The sequence below is a fragment of the Aegilops tauschii genome, chromosome 3 (genome assembly GCF_002575655.3).
Source record: "Aegilops tauschii subsp. strangulata cultivar AL8/78 chromosome 3, Aet v6.0, whole genome shotgun sequence".
NCBI classification, from domain to species: domain Eukaryota; kingdom Viridiplantae; phylum Streptophyta; class Magnoliopsida; order Poales; family Poaceae; genus Aegilops; species Aegilops tauschii.
This window is the reverse complement of record NC_053037.3, coordinates 589,087,259-589,097,201: the sequence shown is the minus strand read 5'-3', so window position 1 is coordinate 589,097,201 and position 9,943 is coordinate 589,087,259. Positions and strand designations below refer to the sequence as shown.

At 39.9% G+C, this 9,943-nt stretch overlaps 1 long non-coding RNA gene across 1 annotated transcript; it reads right to left on the bottom strand.

Moving 5' to 3' along the window:
- Positions 1 to 7,379: 7,379 nt before the first annotated feature.
- Positions 7,380 to 9,548, bottom strand: LOC141042530 (uncharacterized). The gene is made up of 2 exons (XR_012205696.1): positions 8,913 to 9,548; positions 7,380 to 8,229 (listed from the first exon to the last, which is right to left on the bottom strand). It is a non-coding gene; the product is annotated as an uncharacterized lncRNA (long non-coding RNA).
- Positions 9,549 to 9,943: the final 395 nt, after the last annotated feature.

The following is a 9,943-nucleotide window of genomic DNA, read 5'->3' as shown; positions in this document are numbered from 1 at the left end:
TTGTGCAGGTATTGGTGATTTGTGCGTTGTCTCCTACTGGATTGATACCTTGGTTCTCTAACTGAGGGAAATACTTATCTCTACTTTGTTGCATCACCCTGTCCTTTTCAAGGGAAAAACCAACGCAAGCTCAAGAAGTTGCAATAACCCACAAGTATAGGGGATCGTTTGTAGCCTTCTTCGATAAATAAGAGAGTCGAACCCAACGAGGAGCTAAAGGTACAACAAATATTCCCTCAAGTTATATCGACCACCGATACGACTCTACGCACACTTTAAGTTTGCTATACCTAGAACAAATATAAAACTATTTGGTAGGAATAAAACTATGAGTGCTTTGCGAGAATAAAACTACGAATAAATTTCAAGGTAATAAAAGTGGATAGCTTTTGTCAACAAGAAAGTCATTTGTCCCTAGGTAATTGATAACTAGACCGGTAATCGTTCATGCAATTTTATATGGGGGAGATGCATGAGCTAACATACTTTCTCTACTTGGATCATATGCACTTATGATTGGAACTCTAGCAAGCATCCGCAACTACTAAAGATCATTAAGGTCGTAAAACCCAACCATAGCATTAAGTTTCAAGTCCTCTTTACTCCCATACGCAACAACCCACTTACTCGGGTATATGCTTCTGTCACTCACGCTACCCACCATAAGCGAATCATGAACATATTGCAACACCCTACAGCGGGGATCCCTCCATTTGCGCGACACGGAGGGCACTGTAGGACAATACCATAAATGAAATATACACTCATACCAACCAAGATCACGATTAACACATAGGACCAAACAGATCTACTCAAACATCAAAGGATAGCCAAATATCATTGGGAAATAATATATGGACTTGAGACCATGTTTAAGTAGATATTACATCGGGGAGAAGGGAGGTTACACCGCTGCATAGAGGGGGAGAGAGTTGGTGTTGACGGTAGCAAGGTTGTTGATGTAGATCGCCGTCACAATCCTTGCCCCGGCGGCACTTTGGCGCCACCGGGAGAGAGGGGGAGAGAGCCCCCCTCCTTCTTCTTCTTGCTTGGCCTCCCCCTAGATGGGAGGAGAGTTCGCCCTCTGGTCCGTGGCCTCCATCGCGGCGAAGGGGTGGGAGCCCCTCCGAGATTGGATCTATCCCTCTGTTCTCTTCTGTTTCACATTTCTGTTTTCTCGTCGAAAACCATTTCTTATATTCCCGGAGATCCGTAACTCCGATTGTGCTGAGATTTTAACACGATTTTTTTCCGGATATAAGCTTCCTTGCGCCCGAAGTAGAGATCCAACCGACATACGAGGTGAGCACAACCCACTTGGGTGCGCCCTGGTATCTTGTGGGGGCTGTGGGCCCTCATTTGTGTTGATTCCAAGTCCCAAAAATCACATATATTCCAAAATAATTCTCCGTAAAATTTTATCGCGTTTGGACTTTGTTTGATATGAATATTCTGCGAAACAAAAAACAGGCAACAAACAGGAACTGGCACTGGGCACTGGATCAATATGTTAGTCCAATAAATCATATAAATGTTGCCAAAAATATGTGAAAGTTGTATAATATTGGCATGAAACAATCAAACATTATAGATACGACGGAGATGTATCAGCCGCAGGTTTCTGTTCTTGGGAACTTTTTCGGTAGTCTGCGAAAGGTGGAATAGATCACGAAGGGCCTCTACATCAACCTTAATGCCCTTCCGATGATGTGTGGGTAGATTACCATAGACCTACGGGTCCATAGCTAGATAGATTCTTCTCTCTCTTTGATCTTCAATACAATGTTCTCCTTGGTGTTCTTGGAGATCTATTCGATGTAATCTTCTTTTGCAGTGCGTTTGCGGGGATCCGATGAATTGTGGGTTTATGATATGATTATCTATGAATATTATTTGAGTCGTCTCTGAACTCTTTTATGCATGATTATTATAGCTTTGTATTTCTCTCCGATCTATCCGTTTGGTTTGGCCAACTAGGTTGATTTATCATGCAATGGGAGAGGTACTTTGTAATGGGCTCAATCTTGCGGTGCTCTATATACCAGTGACCACAAGGGACCAGACATGTATTTGTATTGTTGCCATTATGGGGAAGACGATGGGGTTTATTCATATTGATTGGATTTACTTTGTCTACATCATATCATTTTGCTCAAGGCATTAGTCCATCCTTTATGAACTTAATACTCCAGATGCTTGCTGCTAGCGGTCGATGTGTGGAGTAATAGTAGTAGATGCTGGCAGGAGTCGGTCTACTTTCCTCAGACGTGATGCCTATATACATGATCATTGCCTTGGATATCATCATAACTATGTGATTTTCTATCAATTACCCAACAATAATTTTTCATAAAGATAATCTAGTGCACTCAACTCACTAATGATTGGTTCATCATAATTGGATCTTTTAAGAAGATTAGCAAGAGGATGAGGACCCATCTTAATTTTTCTTATTTATTTTTCTATTTTTGATTGTTGACATGAAGGCAAAAAGCAAGCAAACAAGCAAAAAGGCAAACGAAAAATATGTTTGTACTGCTGTAAAAACTTTTTAGAAGTGGTGGAGATGAAAACGAGAGGCAAAAGGCAAATAATGTAAATGCAAGGAGATGAAAGTTTATGCATAGGAAATTGTTGCTGATGTCTCCCCGGCAACGACGCCGGAAATTGTTGCTGCTACTTGTGAACGGCGTTAGGATTTCCGCGAAGAGGAGAGGATTATGCAGTACAGTATAGAAGTATTCCCCGCAGTTAAGAACCAAGGTTATCAATCCAGTAGGAGAACCCCGCAACACCTCGTTGACACCACCTGCACACAAATAACAAATCCTTGCAACCCAACACGAACAAGGGGTTGTCAATCCCTGCTGTTACGTGCAAGATTAAATTGTATATTAATTGATAGATAGATCGAACAAAAATACAAATTAAAATCTAGCTACTAACTATGGACCCGTAGGTCTGTGGTAAACTACTCAAACATCATCAGAAGGGCAGCAAGGTTGATATAGAGCCCCTCCGTGATTGAATCCCCCTCCGGCAGAGTGCTGGAAAAGCCCTCTAGATGGGATCTCGTGGTTCTGGAACTTGCAACGACACAAAAATTATTTTGGACGGTTCCCTGTTGGTTTTCCGATTTTAAAGAATTTATTGAGGCGGGTTAGGTCAAACAGAGCCATCTGGGGCCCACCAGCCACCAGGGCGCACCCTGGTGCCTCATGGGCCCATGCTGCTTCTTCTGGTCTTCTCCTGAAGCTTCTAGTGTCTCTTTTGTCCAGAAAAAATCTCCAAAAATTTTCATGGCATTTGGACTTCGTTTGGTACTGACATTCTGAAAACCAAAAACAGGCATAAAATAGCAACTGGCACTAGCCACTAAGTTAATAGGTTAGTCCCAAAAACTGATATATATATATATATATATATATATATATATATATATTTGCTTGTGAATGCATATAAAACATCCTAGATGATACTATAATAGTATGGAACAATAAAAAATTATAGATACATTGGAGACGTATCATGAGCTACGTTGGGATTTCCTCAAAGAGGAGAGGATGATGCAATACTGTAGAGATAAGTATTTCCCCCAGTTAAGAACTAAGGTTATCAATCTAGTAGGGGAACCACGCAATACCTCGTGAACATCACCAACACACAAAATAACAAATACTTGCACCCAACGCAAACAAGGGGTTGTCAATCCCTTAGTGGTTAATTACAAGGATCAAATCTCGTAGTGATAGATAGATAAACAAAAACAAAATAAAATAAAACTAAATAAATTGCAGCAAGGTATTTTTAGATTTTTAATATATGATAAAGATAGACCCGGGGGCCATATTTTTCACTAGAGGCTTCTCTCTCGAAGAAAAAGCATCTCGTCGGTAAACAAATTACTGTTGGGCAATTGATAGAAAGCTTATAATTATGACGATATCCAGGGCAATGATCATGTATATAGGCATCACTCCGAGACAAGTAGACCGACACCTTCCTGCATCTACTACTATTACTCCACCCATCGACCGCTATCCATCATGCATCTGGAGTATTAAGGTTATGAAAAAGGGAGTAACGCCTTAAGCAAGATAAAATGATGTAGACAAAGTAAATCTAACCAATATGAATAAAACCCATAGTTTCATCCTTAATGGCAACAATACAAATACGTGTCTTGTCCCCTACTTTGTCACAGGGATATAGAGAACCACAAGATTGAACCCATTACAAAGCCCTCTCCCATTGCAAGATAAATCAATCTAGTTGGCCAAATTAAACGGATAGATCGGATAGAAATACAAATCTATTATTATCATCCATAAAAGAGTTCAATGAAGACTCAAATAATATTTATAGATAATCTAATCATAAATCCACAATTCATCGGATCCCCACAAACACATCGCAAAAGAAGATTACATCAAATAGATCTCCAAGAACATCGAGGAGAACATTGTATTGAAGATCAAAGAGAGAGAAGAACCCATCTAGATACTAGCTATGGACCCGTAGGTTTGTGGTAAACTACTCACACACCATCAGAAAGGCAGCAAGGTTGATGTAGAGGCCCTCCGTGCTTGATTCCCCCTCCGGCAGAGTACCGGAAATGGCCTTCAGATGGGATCTCGCAAGAACAAAAGCTTGTGGCAGCGGAAAAAGTATTTTGTGTGGCTCTCTGTTGGTTTCCCTATTTTAGAGAATTTATAGAGTTGGATTTAGCTCAAACAGAGGAACGAGGGGCGCACAAGGAACATGGGTGCGCCCATGTGGCTTGTGGCCTACTTCTTCGCCTTCTGGCAGTACAAGAAAATTGAGATACTGTGACGAAAATCCTCATGATGGTGGTGGACAACGTCACACAAATACCTAATGTTTGATGTTTTGTAGGTGGCATCACCGATTACCATGAAACGCTGATGGTTAATGTCACAAAATGGCCTCGGCGGTTGAGTGCCACCGGACTGCCAATTTCTATGACGGGTTGGTAATTTCCCTGACGAATCAACTAGAGTCACCGAATATTACAAAATTCTATGATGAGTTCATGCTTTCTTCATTGTTCTAGGCTGCTTGAAGGTTTCTTCCTTCGAGGCTTTGTCGAATCTTCCCCTTTTTGCACCATTTTAATTTGTGAAGGAGTGCCTACTACAAATGCAAATTTGTTCCTCTCGGGATTTTAATCTTTCAGTTGAGCAACTATTTATGTGTGTCCCCTTAATTTCAATAGTTCTATTACTTTGTGATGTATTGATAAGTGTTTGTTCCAATTTAATATCTCATATTACTTTTTATGCTCACAAAACATGTTTAGTTCTGTTCATATCACTTATTAGGGAAGTACTAACATGTCTTGTTTCGTAAAGATTCCAACCTAGAGCTCTGAGTTATAACATGCATGTTGTTCTTTGTTATAAAGGTAGATGATTTTTTGTAACTCATTCATACTGCTATATTATGTTTTATGTCTTTGTATCAAATAGGCTAATTCAGAAGTCATTTTTCAAGAAGTTTATATGGACAAAGGAAGATCGGAACAACTCTAGTTACCTTCAAGAAGAGAAGAGGGCATCCAACAAAGGTTCCAAGTTTCGATGAAGGTGTGAGCTAAGAGTCACACCAACAAAGTCTATTGATGTCACCCAAAATTGTAAGATGTTGTATTGGATCATTATGTAGCTTGGGTTCTTTTAGATGGGGCATGTAAGTGTGATTTGTAATATGCATGTTGTTTAGGGATTAGTTGGCTTGTAATGTGCTGTGAAAAATGGTCCTTGAAAAGATGGGCTTAAAAAGACCACAAGGCCACAATACATTGTGAATCAGACCAAACAAAAGTAAAAATAGAGGAAAAAATTACAAATAAAATAGTTCTTAAAAAGGCTAGCAGGGAATGGCAACTTCTCAATAAAAATGGGTGGGCTCGATTAGCCACTATTGGGTTGCAAATTGGCTATGGCCCATCAAAAAATTAGATACACAAATAGAAAATAAGCTGAATTATTGGGCTTGGCCCATTTGGAAACCCAATGAGCATTAGCCCGCCAAATATCTAGTGACAACAACTAAGTCAGCGCAGGTCCCATATCCGGTGACGTTTTTTGTGCGCCGCGTCACAAGGAATAATCTGTGACGGGGATTCCGTGACGATGTTGGTGACACGTGAAAAATGTCACACGTAAGTATTTTGTGATGTTTTTAGCTATTACATGACATTTTTGATCTCGTCATAGTAGGTCTGATCTCTTGTAGTGTGGCCTCCTCCCGAAGCTTTTAGTGTCTCTTATGTCCAGAAAAAATTATCAAAAAGTTTCGTGGCATTTGGACTTCGTTTGGTACCGATTTCCTGGAAAACCAAAAACAGGAAAAAAAACACCAACTGGCACTTGGCACTAAGTTAATAGGTTAGTCCCAAAAAATGATATAATATTGCATACAGATCATCCTAGATTGATATTGTAATAGCATGGAACAATAAAAAATTATAGATACGTTGGAGACATATCATACGCTTTGCCGTAATTCTGGACTGTATACCCATTAAATAAAGGGGAAGGGGTGACGCTTCCACACTCTGCCATAAGGTGACGCGGTTCCCTAAATGGCACGATGATCGAAGGAAGGGTGTGGAAGCCACGTGCGGTGGGGCTAGATCCCGGATAGGATGCACCTGTCTGCCCGAAGACGTCAAGCAAACTCGTCTGTCAAGCCGAAGACTCCAGATCCGAAGACACTCAGCCGAAGAAGAGCGTCATCCTCGGCGTCGAAGACTAATTCAGGGGCTACTGACGGTGTCTTGGACTAGTGGGTACTAACCTGGTTGGCCCATTGTCCACGGGCCGAGCTTATGGGCCATCATTCTTACAAGGAAGGAATCCGGAAGCCTTGTACCTCGACGTGATCAAGATGGACTCTACCGAAGACTTGACGTGTATTCGAAGGACAGCTTCGGCCGCCGCCCTATGTAACCCTAGGTATCCCCCCTTGGCGTGTATACAAGCTGAGGGGTTTAGCTGGTTGAGGGGAGGACACTACTAGGAAAATGCCTACTAGTGGCGCACCAGTTTTGCCTACTACTGGCGCACTACTGGTGCGCCACTAGTACCACGCCACTAGTATAAAATACTAATGGCGCACCATGTGGTGCGCCATTAGTATACCATTCGGTGCTCCACTGGTATTCCCTCCAGGTGCGCCAGTAATAACCTTATAGGTGCGCCACTAGTAATAAAGGAAGGTGCGCCACTAGTAATAAAGGAAGGTGCGCCACTAATAAGGGCTTAAATGCGCCACTAGTAATGTATTTGGAAAACAAAAAAAATCTAAATTTACAGAAAACAACCTATAAGGAAAAATAATTTAAAAACAAAAAATGAAATAGAATCATAATTTTTATTATAGTAAGAATATTACAATGTCTTTACAAGTTTCCAATAAAAGGAAAATTGCAAGGAAATAAAAGAAAATCCTGAAACTAATCTTCTAGTAATCTTTTCTTCTTTTTCTTCACTTTATCCCTGCAAAATGTAACAAAATAAACAGAAAGACAAACAAACTATTTATAACATGTCAATATTGTCATTTTTTATGCAGAACTAGATATGAGCATATATTTCCAGAATTACATGGTGTGAATATTGTATGAGTAAGATTATAATGGAAATGAATTTTGATAGGAGCCCACTTTCGACGAGTATTTATCTGACAGAGCTAAATAATCAGGGCATTTACCTTTTGATAATACTAGATGACCCGTTGCGCCGATGGCGCAAGGGGCGAGAGTAAGGCATCTATTGTGAGAGTGAACATAAATATATTTAGGGGCAGATTGGTACACAGAATATTTACAATCCTATTAGAAAGAAAGGAATAAGCATTGGTGGAATGTGTACAGGATCCATTGGGAAATCCTTGTAAGTTCTGGAGATATGATCACAGGGAATGTTTGATGGAAACATTTATGTGAAAGCATGCATAATAGAAACAGATAACATCATTCGAAACTTAAATAATAAACTGCATGAGTAGCCCATAATTATACAGGTCCAGTGTCGTCTAATTCTTGTACAGCAAAACATTTGCTGAGCAACCAAAACAAATAAGACATGGTAGCGATAATATGGAGAGGCATCATTGACACTTGAGTCATAGACAGAGGGCAAAAATCCTTCAACACGGGCACATATGCTCGCATTTGAGCAACATCAGTCCTGTCTACGCACCCTGGATGTTGGGGATGATAAAGTAGTTAGACGTTTACATTTGAAGGCACATCAACAGGCGATATCGAAGTATGCAATATCAGATAATAAAAAAAGGTCACTCAAAGACATTGGATATATATGTACGGAACATTAGATAAGGAAACCAACGCCAAGTTAGTACGCTATATTTTGATGTTTTTTGCCGATGCTTTACGTTGTGAAAGAAATGCTCTAATAATTGTCTAGACGACGTATGGGTGGATGAGGATGATCATTACTGGAAAGTAAGAAACAGGTAATCTTGTGTAAAGAGAGATGTAGATGTTGTAACGAGAGTGCTAATGACAAGCAGGGTATGCTCAATTCTAAAAGAAAGTGCATATATTAGTCTATGGGCAAAAGGGCTGCAGCAAACCAGGTACTCATAGAAAGTTAGTATGCATTGAGATAAGGCATAATCAGTAACTGGTTGTTCAATCCGTAACTACTTGCTGATACAGAAAAGTATCACCAAGCAGACAGGTTAAGGGACATGTTAGTCTATGGGCAAAAGGCTCATATACCAAACCGAAATAGAAGATCTGAGATCAAATACTTGATGTGTAAAATTTTGCTAACGAACCAAAGAAAATCTGATTCATCTCTTTATTTATTACTATAAAACAAAGCAACACAGTAGTAGGATGATACAAATCCACACACATGCATGACGGAATGCGCCGTTTGTCTCTGCTCTGCCTCCCTCCTCTCAAACCATCCACCGTGACCTGAACTTGAGAGAGTATAGTCAGCGGTGAAAAAGGTCTGAACTTGAAACAACTAATGTCAGCAAGACCCCAAGGCTTGAAGCTTTGCATATAATAAAAAACCAATTCCCAACTATTTTTGCCCAATCATCCCAAACAAGCACCATGTATTTCAAAGAGAAATTCAGTCCAAGCAGCTTCATTAATCCTTCAGGTGCATAATCAATCACTGTAGTGTTCTAGCCTTAAGAAACTGAAGAAGAAACAATCAAAAACAAAAGTAAAATCATGTGTAGCAGCAGCAAAAGCAAAACTAATCACATTCTGTCATTCTGACCTATCATCTTTTAAATCAAACTACACAAGAATAAAATTATCTAACAGAACATGAACACCATGTATCCTATTCAGAGACATCTTCACTGCATATATATGCTAGATAATCAAAAATCTGAAAGCATCTTAGAGGAAGCCCTCACTAAGAACCTTGGCAGACGTTCATGAAGTTGCGCCTACATTAGCTACATGACCGACAATTACTCAAATCTGTCGTAGTAAACAAATAACACAGTTGAACAACAGATAAATAGGAAGAGACATACATGAATTGCAGTCAGATTTACATGCCTGCTGCTCCTCGACACTGCAACCCTTCCTCGAGGGCCGACACGATTTGGCCTGCTTGTTTTGTTTACTCCGGCTATTCATTGTTGGTGCTGGATTTTTATTGTCTGCATTGCTGCGTTAGATGAATATTTGCTACCGTAAATATTTCAAGGGAAAAAGTGATTTGTGAGATTATTTTTTCTATAGGATGTGAGAAGCAATACTTACTCTTGCTTTTGTCTTTTGGGAGGAGCACAGTCCTATTCCTTTTTTTGTGGGAAACGTTCCTATTCCTTTGAGCTGCATTCCAAAATATTGTACATACGTACTGCTACTGTATGAGTGGATATAGAAGAATAGATAAAAAATCAACAAAAACAA